At 38.4% G+C, this 24,097-nt stretch overlaps 1 pseudogene; it reads left to right on the top strand.

The window, feature by feature from the left end:
* Positions 1 to 1,722: 1,722 nt before the first annotated feature.
* Positions 1,723 to 13,852, top strand: LOC121994845 (annotated as a pseudogene).
* Positions 13,853 to 24,097: the final 10,245 nt, after the last annotated feature.

Here is a 24,097-nt window from a genome sequence, read left to right as displayed (position 1 = left end):
TACTTTTGACTTTATATCTTTGATATGCATAGTAGTGAATTTAACAAGTAGCAATAATTATGTTCTCTTATTTGTTTCGGTTAATCACTACCCGATACCTGTTACATGATTGGTTGATTGCTTGTTTTGCATCTCATGTATTCCTTACATGTTGATACATGCTTATAGGGGTAGTGATATATCATGCTTCACCATGTTCAGGACCTAGGTTTTATAACTTTAGTGTACATTTGATTTGATTCGTTGACCTATGATACACTTTTATATATATATGGATTAGCTCAGGATATTTTGTGGTTAGTGCCATGCACCATTTGCATGATTGCATGCTGTGCGATAGTCCGCTCCATTATTGTTGAGCACATCTCCAGTTACATGGATCTGCACACACCACCACTCTTGGGTTAGTGGTCGATTCAGGCAGTGTGTGTTGCAGCAGGGACTTTGTTTGGCTCCGTTGGTCCGCTCATGGGTAGCGTGATGCAACGTGTTAGCCGGCAGGGATTCCTCCCCGTCATCGTGTACCGCAAGTTGAGAGCATTTCGCTCCCCCATTTATGATTTGGGGTAGGAGGATAGGTGTACTCCGACAGCATCCCGTCAACTTGGTCACTCATCAAGAGTAGTGACAACAGAGTGCACGGTTGTCACAACCCTACCCACTCGGCCTCACTATTGTGTGTGAGATGATCGACTGACGTCAGGGGTTACCAGGACGCATCATTGGCATCATATGCATGATGCATTTATTGCTTGTGTTTGTGCTTGCTGCATTTATATGCTGTATATTGTTTGGATGCCTATGTTTGACATGTATACAGGATTTCTATGCCACTCGGACTGTTTGTCCTTATACCCAGGTCCTGATTAGTACAGTTTTTCTCTTGTTTACTTCAGTTGCATTACATCCTTTTATATCAGGAGACTGTACGCATGATTAGTGCTAGATGTTATTTCCCTACTTTGCATATCAGTTGTACCTGCTGAGTGTTGGACTCACCCCGCCTCCATTGTTGTTATTTTTCAGGTTGATGTTGTTAGGAGAGAGTTCCAGTTGCTAGTCCCCTGCAGACCACGAGGACTTGTTGACTTTTTGTTTTTAGTTTTTCTTCTTATTTGACTATGTTTAGACTTGGTTTGTTTGATACTTGGATATTGTATGGATTCTTATGATTGATGAATTTTCGTATGGTTTGGATTTGTTTTACTACATGTCTGCCTAGACGGCAGAAGAGGTAAGTTGATTTGATCGTCGGATTTGTGCTTTATGGGTGTAGTGGAGTTGGGTTGATTTCAAGTCATCGTATTTTTATTCTAGTTTGTTATCTATTTAACTGCGTGGATGGCTGTGTGATGTATTTTTATTATTGTTATTATTCCAGCCGCATGTGGCTGAGGTATATGGTGGTGTAGAAAGTTTCAGATTGTCCGTCGTATAGGGGAGATGCTGCCGAAATTTCTTCGGACAGGGACTCCTCCGGGGCGTGACACTAACAAGTTTAACAATTTGCAGGCCAAGAAGCTTCTTTAAGGAAAAAGGAAAATAAGGTGCTACAATTGCAATCAAAAAGGACATGTAAATGCCAACTACTCGAAGCTGAAGAAAAGGGAGAAAGAGAAGATCAAAGGGGCAAACCTGTCAAAGCATAAGAACCTCAAGGCGACTTGGGATGAAACGTCATCATTTGAATCTGAGATAGAGCAATATGCCAAACTAGCATGAATGACGACTTACCAAAATGAAGACAACAAAAGTTCAGCTGACATGAGCATCAAGAGAACCAATAAAGAAGGAGCATCGAACTACGAGTCTGACACGGTAAGTGAGGTATGTAACCTCTCATTTGAGCAATTATATGAAGTTGTGGAAATGCTAAGTAGATCCTTATGGAAAAATAGAACGAAATATATAAATGGAATGAAGAAAAATGCATGTTTATTAGAAGATCTTAATAAACTTAAAATTGAAAATACATAGTTAAGAGGTAAATTAGAATTATTCAAAAATTCTGCATGCTTAATTCCAAACATTATTCGTAGTACAGATTTTAGAAATTATAATAATGGACTTAATTGGTATTTGAAAAATCATAGGGTCAAATTATGAAAATAGCTAGAAATAATATTTTTAGAAAATATTTGATAAATCCAGTAAATAAGAACTTATTTTGGATACCAAAATCTATACTAAGTTGTTAAATTCATTTCATGTGTATGACATATTCTTGAAAATCTATTTAAAACCCTAAGAATATTTCCCAATATTATTATTATTATTATTTCATATGTTTCATAATATTTATTTGATGTGATCAATGGGGGGAGAGGGAATAAGCTAAGGAGGAGATACACTTAGTATAAGATTTTATGTTCTATACTTGTATTTACTTATGTTTATTGCAAATTTAAAATGTTTTATTATTTTTTTACCGTTACTTAACTTGGGTTGATTATGTCAAAAAGGAGGAGATTGTAAATATTCTAGATTAGTTTTGATGTGGTTAATCGAGTTAAGTTAGGTCATACTGTTTTGATGCCTTATGTGTAAGTGTGCAGAAATTTAGGAATACAAGAAGTCGGGCAGAAGATGCAGCTAGCAAGAAAAATGACATGAGAATTAAGTCGACGAGATCAATGCATCCTAGGGATGAGGTGCTGTGGAAGAGTACACCAGTGGATGAGAAGGAAGCGTACAGTGTTTCCGAGGGACCAGAAGTCGAGGAGGAACACTACTCGAGGAGAAGGCTGAAGTTAGGTTCGGGTGAAATCAACTCTGGATGGCTGGCCTAAGTGACTGAAGAAGCAGTCAAACAAGTCAACACAGAGTTGACTTTGTCTAGGTACTTGGACCAGGTCCAGACGCCTAGAGTCTAGGTACTCAGACCAGGTCTAGGCATTTGGATCAGTTCGGGCCAAGTCAGGCACCTGTTCAAGCCGTTACAGTGAGGATCAACTTCGGAGTCTACATCAATAAGACTCCAGGTGCCCGGACTAGGTCCAGGCACCCAAACACTAATAAGTCATTGACAAAAAGTCATTGTAGAGTGTATTGAGGTGACCACATCTAGGCACCAGCACTGGGTCCAGCGACCGGGAGCTGCCACGTTAGCAAATGGCAATTTTCAATCAGTGGGTTATAAATAGTGCCCTGGTCCTCATAGATCAGTATAGCACACACTGTATTCAAAATTCCTTTATGTTTTTCTTCATTCTTTAATCTGTGTAAGAGGCTGCTCTGCCTACAATGAAGGAGAATCTTAGTGAGTTATTATTTACCTTGGATTAATAACCTTCCCGATTGTAACTAAGTAAAATAATGTTTAAAGTTAAAAAAAAAGTTTAAAGTCTAAATAATACTTTTTAAAGATAAAATAATCTAAAAAAATATTTTTTTTAATTTAAAAAAAATTTATTAAAGTGAAAAATAATATTTAAAAGAATTTTTCAAAATGATTTAAAGTTTTTTTTAAAAATAATTTTTAAGAAAGTTTTTAAAACCATTTTTAAAAGAGTTTGAGAAATGATTTTTAAAAGGGTTTAAAATACTTTTCAAAAGAGTTTTTAAATAATTTAAAGTATCTTTAAAATAATTTTAAAAGAGTTTTTAGATAATTTTTAAAAGAATTTTTAAATACTTTTTAAAATGATTTTTAAAATAATTTTTAAAAGAATAATTTTTAAAAGTTTTTAAAATGATTTTTAAAAGAGTTTTTTAAAAATAAATTTTAAAAGATTTTTTTAAAATAATTTTTAAAATAATTTTTAAATAATTTTTAAAAGATTTTAAAATAATTTTTAAATGTTTTTAAAATGATTTTAAAATAATTTTTAAAAGAATTTAATGATTTTTTAAAAATTTTTAAAAGATTTTAATAGTGATTTTTAAATAATTTTTAAAAGAATTTTTAAGTTTAAAATGATTTTTTAAAATAATTTTTAAAAGATTTTAAAATGATTCTTAAAAGATTTTTAAAAGAATTTTTAAAAGTATTTTAAAATTATTTTTAAAAGGATTTTTAAATTATTTTTAAAAGGATTTTTAAAATGTTTTTAAAAATAATTTTTAAAATGATTTTTAAAAGATTTTTAAAAGGATTTTTTAAATGATTTTTAAAAGTTTTTTAATATAATTTTTAAAAGGATTTTTAAAATGATTTTTAAATGATTTTAAAAGGATTTTTAAAATGATTTTTAAAATAATTTTTATAAGTATTTTAAAAATATTTTTTAAATAATTTTTAAAAGTTTTAAAAATAATTTTTAAATGGATTTTTTTTAAAATAATTTTTAAAATGATTTTTAAAATTTTTTAAAATGATTTTTAAAATTTTTTAAAATGATTTTTAAAATTTTTTAAAATAATTTTTAAAAGGATTTTTAAAACGATTTTTAAAATAATTTTTAAAATAATTTTTAAGTTTAAAATGAATTTTTAAAGTTAATTTTTTTTTGCGTTAAAAATGAATTTTTTAAAGTTAATTTTTGACATACTTTTTAAGTTTAAAATTAATTTTTAATATTAATAAAAATGATATAATTTTAATTAAAAAAATTAAAATTTTAAATTTAATTTTAATTCAAAATATAATTTAATTTAATTTAATTTGATTTAACTTTGTTTTTAAATTTGATTCTTTAATCATCTCACCCGATTTAAATTATCAATCAGGGATTTCTATGATTTTGTGAGTTTAATTAGATTCAATTATTGGTTTTGGTTTAACTTTGTGTTAGATTCAGGTTTAGCTTTGGGTTCAACAAATAGACATTTTCGGATAAACTTCTGGGCTATGGTGAGTCACGTGGGTATCATTAGAGTAATCATGCCTTCGAGATTTTCCAAATAGTCCTATCCACGAAACTTAGTACAAAACCTTCGTCTAACTAGTTAGAATCCGTAAGGGGTAGCTTCGGCTAGTTCCACTTAGCCAAATGCACCAGGTCGAAACCATATCTTCCTAGACATGCATAGACTAAGCTTCCCTAACGTACTATCATCCAAAACTTTACCAGTACCGTGGGTCAAGTTAAACTCGGTCCCTTTTTAACTAGTCCTAATTACCCTGTCGAGTAGGTTTGTTTGGATTACCCTGTCGGGTAGGTTAGTTTTGGAGGTGCCAACTATTCTGGAGACTACCCCTGAATTATTGGCTTTCCTTTTAAGATTTTTGTATGATTGAAGTTAGTTTCAGTTAAGATTTAATATTTAATTTGTAATTTAAATTTTTAATTTTGAATCAATTAAATTGGTCAAATTATCTTTCTTTAAACGAGTATATTTAATATTTAAATTTTCTTTCAATTTTAATTTTATTAAGTTAATTGAATTATCTTTCTTTAATAGATTATTGTTAATGTTTAAGTTTTTATTAATTTTTAAAATTTGAATTAATTAAATTATTATATTTTCTTAAAGGTTTATCTTTTATCCTTTCATTAATTGTAAACTGACTAGCTCTTTTCTTGAGTACTCGTACTTACTCCTTGTCAGTGGGTAGAGTACCCTGTTATAAGAATAAGATGATTGATATTCTCCAGTTACTTTATAGCTCCAGGTCAGCCTGTCGCTCAATGCAAGCTACTAATAATGGTTCCTCCATAGGCTTTTCCAAATTCTAGGGAATTATAGCATAAGCGAATTTGGCGAACTCATCTGCTATTCGATTATCTAATAGGGAAATCTTCTGTATGCTCACTTCCTGGAATTTAGCTTTTAATTTGTCAAAGGCTTCTGCATATAACTTAAGCCGCTCATTGTTAATCTCAAAGTTGCTAGACAATTGTTGAGTCATCAACTGAGAATTTGAGTAGATTAAAACCCGGGCGGCTCCAACGTGCCACACAACCTACAGTCCTGCTATCAAAGCCTCATATTTTGCTTCATTATTGGTTGCTCAATAATTTAATCGAACAAATAATTGCATTTGATCCTCTCTGGGCAATATAACAAGAATATCTATTCCACTACCCTGCCGAGTAGAGGATTCATCTACATATATCTTTTACATTTTCTCAGGACCTTGTACTTCTGTTATGAAGTCAGCTAAGGCTTGAACTTTGATGGTTATACGAGGTTGGTATTGTTGGTTGCTACTCGGAATATCGTACTGGTTCCCCTGTACAAAAATTTTGTATAAGTTCTGAACCATTCCTAACAACCTATTGTGTTCTTTAAAAATTAAATTTGGAATCGTAAACAGAACTTTACATTATTGATTCCAAATTCAACTTATCTGTTCTTAGAGGTTTAGACTTGGATCGCAAACGATGCTTAACATTATTAATCCAAATCCACCTATGTTACAAATTCAATTAAATATTAATTTCAGAGATCGGCTTCCAGGTTAAACATGGCGAGGCACTAGGCCTTCTTGGGTATGGGAGCATCCACCACTTCCTAGACAAAACCTTTCAACGAAATTCAATATTTAATTTCCTTATAGTAACCCTAGGTTTAACCAAAAAGAACAATCGAATCACAAGTTCGAAAAACAAAAGAAACACAAAATTGAAAACATAAATTTGATTACCTAGATTCATTAGCCTCTTGTGTTTGGTATTTCAAGATCTAAATAAAAGGATGAACTAGTTATGATGCGGAAACTAATAACTAGTTATACCTTTTATAGCTTATAGACCTCATGATCTTCTGCCCTATTTCTCTTCTTATCTCGGGCGTCGTGTGGGCAACGATTACCGAGACGAGAATCCACCCAAGCCTCCTTCTTCTCCTTGCAAGTTTCGGCCACTAGGAATCTCCTAGAGATGAAGGTCTTCGGCCACCAACCAAGCTCCATGGGATGCTAGGAAACAATGTCTCCTATCCCTTCTTCTTCTATAAGAAAAATCCGACCACCAAGATCTCTCCAAGAAGATGATGTCGCCGACCACTTAAGAAGAAGAATAGGGGAAGAGGAAGAAGAGAGGGTCGGCCACCACCAAGGAAGAGAGGAATAATAGAAGATATGTTATGAGGTGAGACACCTCTACCCTCTCTTTTATATTCCTTGGTCTTGGCAAATAAGGAAAGTTTTAATAAAAACTTCCTTATTTTCCTTGCCAATGAAAGGAAAATTTAATTAATTAAAAAAAATCCTTTTAAACCTTTCAATGGTCGGCCACATCATGTCTTCCAAACAAGGAAAATTTTAAACACAAAATTAAAACTTCCTAATTTGTTTCCGGAAATTTTTTAAAATAAAAATTTCTCTTTAAAAATTCCCTTCATGGTTGGTCATAAAAGGAAACTTTTATAAATTAAAATCTCTCTATTAAAACATGTGGATGATTTACAAAAAGGAAAGTTTTATCTAAAATTAAAATCTTCCTTTTAACTATAAATATTCAAAGATATCAAATCTTTCTCTTAATCTTTTGTAGAAAACTATAAAAGGAAAGATTTATAATTTTAAAACTCTCTTTTAAAATCATGAGAATGGTTACAAAAAGAGAAAGTTTTATCAAAAATTAAAATCTTCCTTTTAACTACAAATAAGGAAAGATATCAAACATTTCTCTTAATCTTTTGTAGAAAGCTATAAAAGGAAAGATTTAAATTTTAAACTCTCTTTTAAAACTATGACTTCCACATTAGGAAAGATTTTAAATAAACTCCTTTTATTTAATTTTGGCCGACCACCTAAGCTTGGGTTCAAGCTAGGGCCGACCACCTACTTGACCCATCCAACCTTAGTTTGGTCGGCCCTAGCTTGGGCTTCAAGCTAAGCTTGGATGGCCACCTTAAATTGGGTAAGAAGGTGGGTATGAGTGGGTATATGACTTTATAAATAAGAGGTTATGACAGGGATCGAGAGGAGGAATTGGTTTTGGTCTCCCGATGAACTTGAGCTTCCCGTGTTCACCCTGAACACCCAACTCGAGTTCATTAATAATATCTCATTCCACTAAAGAGTTATTATTGAACTACCGCATCAATCTCATATTACTATTTGAGCTTTTTCTTATTATGAGTGTGTTAATCTCCCTGTGTTTAAGATATAGAATGCCCACTAATTAAATGAGTTACTGACAGCTAACTTAATTAATATCTAGCTCCAAGAGTAGTACCACTCACTTTTATTGTCATGTCGGACTAAGTCCACCTGTAGGGTTTACAAGACAATCCTTATGAGCTCATCTTGGGGACATCATCAACCTAGATTACTAGGACACAGTTTCATTTTATAATCAACAACACACCATATAAACAATACCATTTCCTAACTTATCGGGCCTCTCGATTTATCGAACTAAATCTCACCCATTGATAAGTCAAAGAAATAAATACTAGATATATGTGTTTGTTATTATATCAGGATTAAGGGCACATACTTCCATAATAATAAAAGTCTTGTTCTTTCAGTCAGTATAAAAAGAACTTACCTTAAATGGTCATGCTTAATACACTCAGAGTGTACTAGTGTAATTTTATAGTTAAGATAAACTAATACAAAATTACACTACGACTATTCCAATGATTTGTTCCTTTCCATCTTAGTCGTGAGCTACTATTTATAATTTATAAGAAATTGATAACATGATCTTCTGTGTGTGACACCACACATCATGTTATCTACAATATAAATTAATTGAACAACTACACTTAGCATACAAATGTAGACATTTGACCAATGTGATTCTTTATTTCAAAATAAATGTTTAAAAAAGCTAGGATTTTAGTATATACACTCTAACAGGTATTGTATATCATACTTACTAAGCCAGTTGTCCATTTGATCAATCTTCTAGACGCCTTAGGGTTAACAGCCACTCGGCCTAAAGTGCCTAACAGTATGATGATTGAATGCGACAAAAAATAAGGACGCAACCTTGAGCAGCCAAGACCAATCTATACACCAATTTCTCGAGTACGGTGTAGCGGGACTCTACTCCCTTTAATAAATGATTCAAAAAATATACAGGTTGTTGCTCTTTTCCCTCCTATCTCACCTACACTGAACTAATAACATGTTCATTAGTTGACAATTAAACCTATCAAGTTTCACCCACTATTAGCTTAGCTAGGATGGACAGATCTGACAAATAATTCTTCAGCTCCTCGAACACCTTTTCGCAGTCGGCATCCCACTAGAATTTGATTGCTCGACGAAATATTTTAAAGAAAGGCAGACTTCGATCAGTCAATTGGGAGATGAAGCGAGATAGCGTAGTAATTTGGCCAGCCAATCTTGGTTCTCTTTCAGGATGCGTGGGGGAGCCATGTTTTGTAGAGCTTGTACTTTACTAGGATTGGCGTCGATCCCTCGCTCTGTGACTATGTAGCCCAAAAATCTTTCATTTCTAGCTCCGAATAAACATTTGCAAAGGTTGAGCTTGAGCCCATATTGCCTCAAGGTTCTGTAGGTTTCTTCTATGTCTTTGATCAAATCTGCAGCCTGAAGAGATTTGATGAGGATATCATCCATGTAGACTTCCATGTTCCGCCCAATTTGCTTTTGATGGACCATGTTCATAAGTCTTTGATCTGGGATGAAGCTCCTCAATGATCCTGTGCACTACTAGACGATCCAACGAAGCGTTAGTGACCAAAGACCAGGAAAGGGGTCCCTGGCAAGACCCTCCGATGCTCAAATCAGTACAATTCCTTGCAAATGGAAGAAGAACAGTAGTGGATGTGTGAATGAAGGTCTTAAATGCGAAAATTGCATACCTTGATAATGGAGAGGACCCCACCTTTTTATACCACCTCCCACGATCTCCATGACCATGAGGTGTCTTTATGCGTCAGAGTTTGTTAGGTAGTTCCTCGAAGAGCTTCCAAGGAATTTTTTTGTACTCGTAGATGCACCTCTTTTATTGTTTATAACTAAACCTTTTCTGAAGTCATTAGAGGGAGATGTCATTATAGATGAATCACCAATGAGAAACCAGATTCACTCCGGAGGAGCTTCCAAAGGAATATTCCCCAACAATTATGTCAGGCTGTTAAAATGTTGTTGATTGTTTGTTTGCTGAATATATCTTGGTCGGTTCGTAAGGTCGGCCATATTACTTGACATTGTATTCTGTCATAGTATCTCGGCCGGTCCATAAGGCCAGCCACATTGCTTGCTATTGTATTAATCTACTTTGTCATATGTTGAGTACTACAAAGATCTGTTCAGAGACTAATATAGTGGCCACAGTATGTCAAAACTTCATTCAAGAAGTCATATGTTAAATTATATATATTAGAGCTTTATTTTAGAGATAATGTGACATTAGTTAACTTAAACTTGGTAGACCCGTGCTCGACTGAGTGAATATATAGAGTTTCCTAAGGATACATGTCTTTAAACTCATCCGGTCTTTTGCCCAATCAAACCTGCCCAGTCTTTACCAGACCGGGCGTACACAGACAACTTTATGTTCGATCGGCCTTCATCCGGACGATCTTATATTAAGACTTTTATGAGGCCAAGTGTCTTTAAGTCTGCCCGATTTTTACCTGACCGGGAGTATACAGATAGCCTTGTGTTCTATCGACCTTCATCGAGCTGATCTTATACTAAGACTTCTATGAGGTAAAGTATCTTTAAGCCTGTCCGAGCTTTACTCGGCCGAGTATACATGGAGCGCCTTATGTTCGATCGGCCTCTATCCAGTCAGTTTTATGGTAAGGGGTTTTCAGAAAGTTTAAACGCTTAGAGCTTGGTCAGATTTTCACCTGGTCAAGCTCCCTTACATTCGGCCGGCTACTTGAGTAATCAGGTATATTATTTCTTGATTTTCAGAGTAAGACGTTAGGGCCCTTATATCCAATCGGCTTTATGGGCAGTCGGCTTTATTCGATCGGGCGTCTATAGACAGCCTTGTGTTCGATCGACCTTCATTCGACTGATCTTATACTAAGACTTTTATAAGGCCAAGTGTCTTTAAGCCCGCCTGGTCTTTACCTGACCGGGCGTACACAGACAGCCTTATGTTCGATTGACCTTCATCCGGTTGATCTTATACTAAGACTTTTATGAGGCCAAGTGTCTTTAAGCTCGCCCAATTTTTACCTGGCGGGGCGTATACAGATAATCTTGTGTTCTATTGGCCTTTATCCGACCGATCTTATACTAAGACTTTTATGAGGTCAAATATTTTTAAGCCTGTCTGAGCTTTACTCGTCGGGGCATACATAGAGAGTCTTATGTTCGATCGACCTCTATCCAGTTTTATGGTAAGGGGTTTTCAGAAAGTTTAAATGCTTAGAGCTTGGTCAGATTTTCACCTGGTCAAGCTCCCTTACATTCAGTTGGCTACTTGACTAATCAGGTATATTATTTCCTGATTTTCAGAGTAAGACGTTAGAGTCCTTATATCCGACCGGCTTTATGGCCAGTTGGCTTTATTCGAGCGCCCTACTTTGTAGCCACTCGGTTAAGACCCTAAAGTTTTATCATGGGGCGATCGACAGAGTCATATGAGAAGTGCTCCCTCATTCTGATTTTGATCCCCACCTTACCTAACTTTGATCACCACGTTATTAGATCTGTTTGTCATAACCCGTATCAATCTAATTGCACTTACCTAGCATCTTAGGTTGTGAACATAAATGGTGCTTTAAGATTCATGCAAGAATTCCCTTTAAGACATGCGTAAACATAGTGGGTAGCCTTCACGGCCAGTCTAACTCCCTTTTTAAGAAAAATCTGTGGATATGTTTGTCTCCTAATTAAAATTGTGATATTTATTAAGTTTTTCTCACGCACGATATGATTTTACACAGGATTTGCAGATTAAGCAGAAGCATCTTGTAACTTTTTCTGTTGGATATGACATGAGAATGAATATTGATATTGCAATTAAAAAGTTAGTAAAGGGCCTTTAAATATACTCCCCTTGTTATGTTAGATTGAAAATTAGACATCTTATTCCACTCATTTACACTCATGTAATTCACTCAATCTATTTTTTTTTTCTCAAGGAACTTTTATCAGATTTTGATAGTAACTAATGAGCGTTTCTATTTCTACTGTTCTCTAATTTTTAACTGTCAAAAAGATTTTTCTTAGTGTATCTAAGATTTCATTGTCACAGTTCTCAGAAAATTTTACAATCTTGTTGTTCCACTACGACGGTCGCACAAGTGAATGGGACGAATTAGAATGGTCCAAGAAGGCTATTCATGTCAGTGCCATAAAACAGACTAAATGGTGTGTGGATCCTGATTCCATTTCTCAGCACTTGCTCTTTGTTTGATAATCCAGCAGTTAACAATTCTTATCCTCCTAATTGATACTTAAAGGTGGTTCGCAAAACGATTTTTGCATCACGACATTGTTGCTCCATACGAGTACATATTCATTTAGGATGAAGATCTGGATCTTACTCATCTTGATGGAGAAGAGTAAGTTTTTTTTACTTGTTCATGCCTGCATTCAAACCCTCATGTTAATTTGGTAAAAAGGCATGGGCTGGAGATCTCCCAACCTGGTGCTATGCCAGGTAATAGAAGTTTGGTATGGCGAATGACAATAAGGCAAACAGGAAGTGAAGTCCATAAGTGAGTTTCAAGTTGGCTTATCTGTTTAGCTTCTGGTTTTCTTTAATTTGAATGCATTAACAACCAAAGGTTTCGATAACAGGATTGGCAACGATGTCAGTCATCACTGTCCATTCCATGATGTTCCACTGTAACACTGTCTAGTCGATGGCATCGTCCAAATTTTTTTCTTCCATTAACCATTCGACCATTGGACCCTAAGTAGCATGAGTTTCTACCTTTATAAACGATAGAAAAGAATACTTAGCTAGGAAGCCTTGCATTTTCAGACTCAACCTACGAGACAAACTGTGCACGTCGAGCCAAAGTTCAGATGAGAAAAACAAAATTGTGTAGTTGGCCTAGACATTCAACATCAAAATTTAAGCTTAGTAGTTTTATCTGTTCTTTCTTTCTTAACTCATTACTAAGACTGTGTAGTTGGCCTAGACATTCAACATCAAAATTTAAGCTTAGTAGTTTTATCTGTTCTTTCTTTCTTAACTCATTACTAAGACTAAATGTGTTTTTCATGCTGTTTCTGTTCTTTATCTCTCAAGTAAATTTTAAATAACTTAAGTATATGCGATTCGGATTAAACAGAGAAACAAAGGAGGCACATGGCAGATGCTCCGATCCTCATCTTCCTCCGTGTGCTGCGTATATACCTTCCTTTCCGTACCATCTCTTTGCGAATCACACCTTAGTTTCATCAGCAACACTTTTTACTTCTGATACAGTTTCATTGAGATGGCACCTGGCATTGCATATGGCACATGATTCAGGTATGCTTGTTTACTTCATGTTCCTTACTGTGTCGATTCTGCATCTTCGAACAGATCCAAAGTTGTCACCATTGCTGCAGAATGACTTGGTTGATGGATGGGGTCTCGACTTCTCACTCAGAAGATGTGTGGAGGTACTTGTGGCAGTTTGTTGCTTCTCCAATTTTTAAAGTAGTTTTGATGATTTCTGTTTACTGATTAAAGGAGGCTCATGAGAGAATGGGACTGGTGGATTCTCAATGCATCATTCATCGAGAAGTTCCTTCATTGAAAAATCAGGTTGGAGATTTTTTTTGAATCTTTAATGAAGTTGGACTTGGTTCTTGTGGCAGTTCTTGATGAATCTTTTGTTCATCATGAAGCAATTTCTCATTTGTAATGATTCTTTCTAACATTTTATTGCCTGATAGGTGCTCGCTCGATGTAAAGCTGAGCAAGAACAGATGGTAGCTCGGGTATTGCCGCGCCCCCATTTGGTCGGTATGGTCCACACAATCTACTCGGCGCGCCTCGGTCTGCTCTTCTGGTCCCACTCGATCTACCCTGTCTGGTTCGCCAAGTATGCCGGAGCTGCTCTGCCAGTCAAGTTCAGTTAGTTCACCTAACCCATCAAGTTCACTTCGCCTAACCAATCCACCTAGTTAGTCTTGCCCACCTGATTCATCAAATTAGTTCGGTCTATTTGGTTCTACAGGCCCATCAAGCCCACTTGGGTGAACCAAATTCCTAGATTTGCGCAATTGATTGGGTTTGCCCAACTGATTAAGCACGACCGGTCCATCGAGCCCAACTTGTGTAAGGAATCTAACACTATATTTTATTTTTAATATATCCATGATATTATTTTTTACACCATCTATCTTTCAACTCATTAAATAGCACTCGGATCTATATTGTTCCATATATGTATGCGTGTCTAAATGCATTTAAAATATCCTTTTTAAATTATTTGATGGCATCCAAGGTATAGTTTTATTGATACAGTAAGATTTACAATATAATTTGATATTATTTATAATAAAATTTAAGGGGGAAAACATTATAGGAATGCCTTTCATTTCCGAATCATAAAAGTAGCGGCACATTTTAATGTTAGTATAAAAAAAAAAGGCATCCATCTTTTTATAAAATGACATGGATACCTTCTAACACATGTATGTGTAAAATACCAGAAAAATGACGATTAATAATAAAGGAATTTTCCGGAATTTTTGGACATTTTCGGGAATTTTTCGGAGCTCATATAGACGAGTTAACGGGGATAAAAACGGGGCCCGGAAAAGTCTGTTTAGACTACTCGATTTAAGCGAGGAAAAGTTTATATTGATATATATATCATTTTTCCTTTTTATTTCTTTATTTCTTTTCCTTTGCTTTTGCCGCACGAACCCGAGCCTCTTCTTCCTTTTCTCCCCGACGTCGCCGTGCCTCTCCTTGCCCTAACCGCAGGTCCGGCGGTTTCTTCCTCGCCGGCCACCCACTTCTTCTTCATCTCCTTCTAGTTTCTTCTTCTCACTACCTCTTGTGGTGCCCTAGCCGAGCACATCGACGCCACTGCCGACACACCGCAAGCGCGTCTGTGCCCCAGTGCCGGCGCCACCGTGGACCACTCGGTGCCCTAGCCTCCCGGCGCCGCCCGACCACCTTCTTCTCTTCTCCTTTCCCCTGCCCTCGGGCCCGAGCACTGCCGACGCAGAAGTTCGTTGTGCCCTAGATTTGCAGCGCTGCCAGCCACCGAGACTCCCTCTCTTCTCCTCTGGTCCGACAAGCCACCGCCGGACACCCTTGCTCTCGGCCTTATCACGGTGATCAGTAGCCACTGCCTACAGCCGACCCTCTCCTTGTTGCCACTCTAGGTCACAGATTTGGTGGGGTTTTTGTGCTTTGAGGGGTGTTTCTAATTGCCGGCAGCCTTCAAATCAGCATCATCAGTGGCTTTGGATCAAGAACAGAGGATTGGAGATTGAGGTATGTGTAGGGTGATTGATACCTGATGTGTAGTAAGTTTGATACCAATTGGTTAAGTTGAATTAGGCTTGTGTGTAGGTATTTGATCTTGGTTGTGGATCATAGTATCATTTTGAATTCATGATCATATGTAGGTTTTTGATTACATGATCATGTGTAGCATTGAATTAGGGTTATGTTTAAATTGAATTAGATAATTAATCCTTTATGTAGATCATGATTGGATTTGATTATTTTAGATGGATGATCATGTGCAGGTTTGATTGAAGGTTTAGTTAGATAAGTTGGATTGTGGTGATTAGGGTTTTGTCCTAATTCAGTTTTGGGAATTTTATTTAGCTATTTCATTTGGATTTAGCTAAATAAAATATATATACTGTTTTGACGCAGGACTCTGATTCGAGACGGGCGTCTCGACTTGGATTTGCTAGATTGGACCTTTCTATTTTCGGAGGCGGGTACTTTTGACTATTTGTCTTTGATATGCTTAGTAATGAAAATAATAAGTTGCATTAATTGTGTTTCATATTTGTTTCGGTTAATCACTGCCCAATACATGTTACCTGTTTGATTGATTGTTTGATTGCATCTCGTATTGATCTTGTACCCGATCTATCATGCTTATGGGTAGTGATATAACCATGTTTCACATGTTCAGGACCTAGGTTTGATACCTTATTGATCAGTATATCTTGATATGATCTATTCATTATGGTGCCTTTATTATATGTCCAGAGGTTGGTTTAGTATATTACCATGCTTAGTGACATGCACCATTTGCATGATCGCATGCTGTGCGATAGATTGCTCCATTATTGTCGAGCACATTGCCAGTTTCATCACTGTTCGGTGCTCCGTTGTGACGCTCATGGGTAGCGAGATACAGCGTGGTAGCACGTCAGTTTGACTCTTCCGGTGCTCCGTTGATCCACTCAGGGGTAGTGTGACGCAGCTTGTAGCACGCTAGAGATTCCTCCCCGTCATAGCGTACCGGGAGATGAGAGCATTGCACTCCCCCATTTATGATTTGGGGTAGGAGTATGTATGTACTCTGACAGCATCTCGTCCACTCGATCACTCATCAGGAGTAGTGTTGCTGAGTGCACGGTTGTCACAGCCCTACCCACTTGGTCCCACTTTTGTTGTGAGTTGGCTGACTGGCGTCAGGGGTGACCATGACATTGGCATCATATGCATGATGCATTATTTGTATGTGATTGTGTTTGCTGCATTTATATGCTACATATTGTTTGGATACCTATGTTTGACATGCATACAGGTCTTCTATACCTTTCGGACTATTTATCCTTATACCGGGTCCTGGTTAGTACAGATTCTCTCCTGTCTTCTTCGGTTTGCATTTACCTTTATCTTTATCAGAAGACTGTATGCATGATTAGTGCTAGGTGTTATTTCTTTACTTTGCATATCAACTGTACCTGCTGAGTGTTGGACTCACCCCGCCTCCATTGTTGTTATTTTCAGGTTGAAGCTGTCAGGAGAGAGTTCCAGTCGCTAGTCCCCACAGCACGTAGTGCTAGATCTCTGCAGACCTCGGTGGTTTATATATCGTTTAGTTTTGTTTTGCATTTACTGATTATGTGTGGACTTGGTTTGTTTGGATACTTGGTTGTTATATGGATTTTTGTGATGCGATGGATTTGGATTTGGATTTTATTCTACTACATGCCTGCCTGGATGGCAGTAGAGGTGAGTTCGTCGGATTTGAGCTTTACGGGTGTAGTGGAGTAGGGTGGATTTCGAGTCAGAGTGTTATTTTACTGTTTAATTATCTTAACTGCGTGGTTGTGACAGCCAGAGGCTGAATAGATTATATATAACTGCGTGGTGATGTTTTATTTTGTTGTTATTATTCCAGCCGCCTGTGGCTGAGGTATTTGTGAGATGTAGAAAAGTTTCAGATTGTCCACCGTTCAGGGGAGATGCTGCCGAAATTTTCTTGGACAGGGACTCCTCTGGGGCGTGATAATTTAGTGGTATCAGAGCACAGGTATACGATCTTTTGTTTTCATATTTTTGATGTTTGGGATAACCTGATACCAATTTATTTACTTGGTATCCGAGCGCCAAGTTTGGCGATACTTGTTGGATTTTTGTATTTTGGATTTTCAAGATTTATCTGATACCAATTTATTGGTATCAGAGCAGGTTATGGATACCTGCTTTTGGTGTTCTGGAGATTTATCGGATACCTGTTGTTGGTATTCTGGGTATTTGGTTAGCTAGGTTTGCGAGTCAAACTGGGCATTTATTCTGGATTTATACGGATTTCTGTTGTTGTTATATTCGGATTTTCGTTTCGGATTTATTTGGATTTCCGACGATTTTCTCGTTCAGAATTTTGAGGTCAGATGTTGGGGACTGGACAGCGACGGAACATCTCCAGACGACATATAGGTATGATGTTTAATTTGATAGTTATGACATATATTAGCACTTTATCTTTAGTACCTGTCTGGTTGTTGTAGCCCATATTACATATGATGGGTTAACCACTGATCTTGGTCGACCCTAATAAAGATCAAGGATTATAGTCTCTGGTGATTTTATATATCTTAACACCAGTAGTTTTAGCTTCTGTTACTACTATTAGGAGATGGAGGCACATATCAGCCTCTGCTATTATTAGCTGGGTAATGGATGATACCTATATATTCCTGTGGACTTAGCCAGTAGAGTTTTTATACTCGTATCTTTTGGATATTAGGGTATCCGATACGATGAAAAATTGGTCATTGGAGAGTTATCATGTTTGATCATTGTTGAGAATGATTTGAGGTTGAGGGATATTGGGAGATCAGATATTGTGATGTGTTGATTTTTAATAAATTATGAGAGTAAATGTTATGTGGATAACTATTTTGATGATTTATTATTTGGGTTGTTGTTGATGGTGACATAGTGAGTGTCATGTATGATATTCACAAGTTTGATGTTTATAGTTGGTGATCAGATTATAAATCGGGTGTTAGAGAGTTTATGGTTTAGTGTACCTATGAATTTTAATAAATCTGGTTAGTTGTGGTTAGATAACAGGATGATAAAATTGATATTTGCTTCCTCTGATATTGGACTATGTGGATAAATAATGATTTGATGTTTGAATGTTAACTTGCTTTCATGGGGAATAGAGACTGATTCATCTGATATTATGTGGGCTGATATTTTTGAGGATAAAAACGAGAGTGTCTTGATGTTCTTGAAATCTGATTTTATCTTTTGGGTCGTACACATTTATACATATGATTATTATGGGTTTCTAGTAGATTATACCTGAGTGGTTAGACATACATGTCTGATTATTTATTGGAGGTATTTGTCAATTAAAAACTATGTTGCGGAATGTGCACATATGTTTGAGTGTTTTATTGGATGTATCTTATCGATTAATCTGAGTTATGATATGTGCGGATGTGTTCGGTGTAATATTTGAGGTATCTTGTTTAATATATGATTGTTCTGAGTGTATACTCGTGTCGATTATGATTTGTTGGAAGTAATACTGGGCATAGGTATATATATGTCATGTGAGTGTTGTTGAGGAGTATTGTTGATTTTACTTATGTTTATATATGCACACGGGTTCGGTATGCATTGTTGGAGGTAGCACGATGATTTATGCTTATGTTGTGAGTATGTTTGGTGTGTACTAATTGGAGGATTATGTCGATCATACTTATGTTGTGTGTGCATGTGTGCCAGGTGTATGGTGGGTAGCATCATGATGATTCTACAAATGTTGAATGTAGAATGCTGAGTGTCTACATTATATTATTGGTTGTATAACCCTGTCAACTAATTCTCCTATTAGTGGATGACCAACCCGCTAGGATGATGATAGAGTTGACTATGGATTTGATTTGTTTATTAGGTTGTTGATACCTTTGGCTGCCCACAGTAATATGTGGTGGAGTGGTCTCTTGCAGCCTTTAGATGGATAGTTAGGTGCCTTGGACACTTATGGATCGTTTGTGGTGGAGCGGAGCTCCCACATATACATGTTTCGGATTGCTTGTAGCGAAGCATTGCTCCCATATCTATTGCAGATACATGTTATGGATTATTTGTAGTGGAGTGTTACTCCTACATATTGAGGATTTCTTGTGGTAGAGCGTTTCTCCCACATATGTGGTGTTTTCTGTGATGGAGCGTTGCTCTCACACGGGCGGATCTATTCTTGGTAATTTGTATTGTTGGTGATTATATTTCAGACTTATTGTCAGAGATCTTATGGTTAGAAATGTTTGTGATACGGACATTATGGGTCATGATTTTACCATTAGGGTTTGGGAACCCTTAGATGTTTTCAGAGACTTGATGATTTTTGGTATTCCCAAGATGTTTGGATCGGTTTGCATTGTCTTTGTTGATGATGTTGTGATCTATTTCGGAGTTACAGTGAGTCACGCACATTAGTTTTGCATAGTTCCAGAGATGTTTCGATGAAAACGTCTATATGTGAAGTTCAGTAGTGTGTATTTTGGTTGTCTTCTGTGAGATGTTTGAGACACACGGTCACCAGTAGGAGTATACCGTGGTTTCACAGGTGATTGAGGTTGTTACCGTTGGAAGTAGACGGAGTCTATAGAAGAGGCTCGCAACTTCCTTTGTTTGGCTCGATATTTCCGGAGATACGTTGAGGGTTTCTCTTGGATAGCTATGTCACTGACACGTCTGACCTAGAAAGGCGTGAAGTTCACTTGGACTAAGGATGACAAGACCAACTTCTAGGAGTTGAAGCGGAGACTAGTGTCGGCTCCGATTTTGGTTTTATCTTCTGGAGAGGACGGATATGTCCTCTGCACCGACGCATCTATTCAGGGTTTGAGCGCTGTTCTGATGCAGCACGATATGGTAGTCTCCTATCCTTCTCGTCGATTGAAGGAACATGAGAAGAACTACCCTGTACATGATCTGGAGCAAGTCGTCATTATTTTTGCCATGAAGATTTGGCGATATTATTTATATGGCGTTACATTTGAGATTCTCACTGACCATAAGAGTCTCAAATATCTGTTTACTTGGAAGGAACTTAATCTCCGACGGAGAAGATGGATGGAGTTCCTGAAGGATTATGATTGTACCATTAGCTATCACCCGGGGAGAGCTAATGTGGTTGCCGATGCGCTTAGCAGGAAGTCCGGAGGGACTTTAGCTTGCCACCGAGTTGTGGACACAGACTTGATTTAAGGTTCTTCCGATTTGGGCTTTGAGGGGTAAGGACAGACAGATCAGGGTACTCTGGTTACCATGGGTGCTCAGTCGTTGATCAGGACGAGGATACGAGAGCCCTAGGCTGCTGATCAGTATTTGCAATTTATTTGCAGCCAGATAGCTTCTGGGCAGCAGACCGAGTTCACACAAGACGAGGAGGGTGTTATACACTGCCGAGGCAGATTATGCGTACCTCAGTCTCCTCCGGTCCTACAGGAGCTACTTCAGGAGGCTCATCACTCTCGATTTGCGATTCATCCAGGTGGGACCCGTATTTATCGAGACTTGAGACGTTCCTACTGGTGGAACGGCATGAAGAAAGACATCGCGGATTTCATAGCTAGATGTCTTGTCTGTCAGCAGGTGAAGGCTGAGCACCAGAGACCTGCAGGTTTACTTCAGCGGATTCCTATTCCTGAGTGGAAGTGGGATCACATTACCATGGATTTTGTGGTAGGTTTGCAGAGGACACGACGAGGCCATGACGCGATTTGGATAATCGTTGATCGATTAATCAAATCCGCGCATTTCTTAGCGATCCGGAGGACTGATTCCCTGGATCGATTGGCAGATTTGTACTGCCGAGAGATCATCAGATTACATGGTGTTCCTTTGAGTATCATTTCAGATAGAGATCCACGATTTACGTCTCGTTTCTGGCAGAGTCTGCAGCAGGCCTTGGGCACACAACTACGTTTCAGTACAACTTTCCATCCTCAGACTGACGGATAGTCAGAGCGGACTATTCAGACTCTTGAGGATCTGCTGAGGTTTTGTGTTATGGATTTTGGAGGCAGTTGGGAGGACCATCTGCCGTTGGTTGAGTTTGCCTACAACAACAGCTTTCATTCGGCTATCCAGATGGCACCGTTTGAAGCGTTGTATGGTAGACCTTGTCGGACACCCACTCTCTGGGATAAGGTTGGAGAGGCCCAGCTGTTGAGACCTCATAGAGCTCAGCAGGACGCAGAGTTAGTCCGTACTATCAGACGAAGGATGTCAGAGGCGCAGGACCGCCAGAAGAGTTATGCTGATTGGAGACGCAGACCACTAGAGTTCTCTGTTGGCGACCATGTATTTCTATGAGTTTCACCTACAAAAGGGGTGAAGAGATTTGGCCTCAGAGGTAAGCTAGCTCCGCGGTACATTGGTCCTTTCGAGATCTTGGAGAGGATCGGAGCGGTAGCTTACAGACTGGCACTACCACCGTCCCTGTCAGGCGTGCACGATGTATTTCACGTATCGATGCTGAGGAGATACGTGCCCGATCCGACGCATGTGCTGACAGATATTCCAGTTCACCTTCAGCCTGATGCTACCTATGAGGAGGTTCCGGTACGGATTCTCGACCGGAAAGAGCGTCAGTTGTGGAACAAGACTATCCGGCTGATTAAAGTCGGATGGCAGCATCATTCGGATGAGGAGGCTACTTGGGAGCTCGAGGATACGATCCGAGCTCGATATCCCCATCTTTTCACTTGAGGTATGTGATTTATGTACCGTTCAACATTTATACTCTATATATGTTGTTTGTACTTGCTGATGGTAGATAACGAAATTTGGGGACCAAATTTTTATTAGTGGAGGAGAATGTAAAATACTAGAAAAATGACGATTATTAATAAAGGAATTTTCCGGAATTTTTGGACATTTTTCAGGAATTTTTCGGAGCTCGTATGGATGAGTTAACGGGGATAAAAACGGGGCCCGGAAAATTCTATTTAGGCTACCCGATTTAAGCGAGGAAAAGATTATATTGATATATATATATCATTTTTCCTTTTTATTTCTTTATTTCTTTTCCTTTGCTTTTGCCGCACAAACCCGAGCCTCTTCTTCCTTTTCTCCCCCGACGTCGCCGTGCCTCTCCTTGCCCTAACCGCAGGTCCGGCGGTTTCTTCTTCGCCGGCCACCCACTTCTTCTTCATCTCCTTCTAGTTTCTTCTTCTCACTACCTCTTGCGGTGCCCTAGCCGAGCACATCGACGCCACTGCCGACACACCGCAAGCGCGTCTGTGCCCCAGTGCCGGCGCCACCGTGGACCACTCGGTGCCCTAGCCACCCGGCGCCGCCCGACCACCTTCTTCTCTTCTCCTTTCCTCTGCCCTCGGGCCCGAGCACTGCTGATGCAGAACTTCGCTGTGCCCTAGATTTGCAGCGCTGCCAGCCACCGAGACTCCCTCTCTTCTCCTCTGGTCCGACAAGCCACCGCCGGACACCCTTGCTCTCGGCCTTATCACGGTGATCAGTAGCCACTGCCTACAGCCGACCCTCTCCTTGTTGCCACTCTAGGTCACGGATTTGGTGGGGTTTTTGTGCTTTGAGGGGTGTTTCTAATTGCCGGCAGCCTTCAAATCAGCATCATCAGTGGCTTTGGATCAAGAACAGAGGATTGGAGATTGAGGTATGTGTAGGGTGATTGATACCTGATGTGTAGTAAGTTTGATACCAATTGGTTAAGTTGAATTAGGCTTTTGTGTAGGTATTTGATCTTGGTTGTGGATCATAGTATCATTTTGAATTCATGATCATATGTAGGTTTTTGATTACATGATCATGTGTAGCATTGAATTAGGGTTATGTTTAAATTGAATTAGATAATTAATCCTTTATGTAGATCATGATTGGATTTGATTATTTTAGATGGATGATCATGTGCAGGTTTGATTGAAGGTTTAATTAGATAAGTTGGATTGTGGTGATTAGGGTTTTGTCCTAATTCAGTTTTGGGAATTTTATTTAGCAATTTCATTTGGATTTAGCTAAATAAAATATATATACGGTTTTGACGCAGGACTCTGATTCGAGACGGGCGTCTCGACTTGGATTTGCTAGATTGTGTAAAATACCAGAAAATAAGCGAATATTAATAAGGGAATTTTCTGGAATTTTTGGAAATTTTTCGGGAATTTTTCGGAGTTCGTACGGATAAGTTCACGGGGATAAAAACGGGGTCCGGAAAAGCCTGTTTAGACTACCCTGTTTTAATGAGGAAAAGTTTTATTTTTCTTTTCCTTTTTCTTTTCTTATTCTTTTTCTTTTCCTCTTATTCTTCCCGCATGCCCTAGCCTTTCCCTTTGCTCGGCGATCTCTCTTCCTCCTTGCGCCGAGCCGCCGAGCCGCTGAACCACCTGTGCCCTAACCGCCAGGAACGCCAGCGCCGGCAGCCGGTTGATTGCCCTGCCCGAGCTTGGATTGCGAGCCCTCTCCGCCACTGAGATTAGGAAACGCGCCGGCAACGCTCAAGCCACTGCCGGTTTTTCCCCTTCTCGGCACCCTATCTCCGATCACCTCACATCAGAGCCGAACTCTCCTTTTTCCCCTCATCTCTCGCGACGCCGGCCTTCTCCACGCCGAGTTCTGCACAGAGCCACCGCCGACTGAGCCACATCCTGGTCCTCTCCTCCGCGCGGGCTGCGCCCTTTGCTCCTTTGCCCTAGAACTCGAGCCGCTGCTGTCGACCGAGATTGTTTCTGCCCTAACGCCAGTTGCCACCACCTCTGTGCCTACCGACGCCGCTGCCCTAGTGCTCTCTGCCTTGATCAAATCCACGGTGAGATTTAGTTTGGTTGGAAATTCTGTGAGTTCAAGAATTTGGATTAATTGCTGTTTTGGTTTGTTCGATTTGTTCCAGCAGC

This window comes from Zingiber officinale, chromosome 6A (assembly GCF_018446385.1).
Source record: "Zingiber officinale cultivar Zhangliang chromosome 6A, Zo_v1.1, whole genome shotgun sequence".
Lineage (NCBI taxonomy): Eukaryota > Viridiplantae > Streptophyta > Magnoliopsida > Zingiberales > Zingiberaceae > Zingiber > Zingiber officinale.
This window is presented reverse-complemented; position numbering and strand designations above follow the sequence as displayed.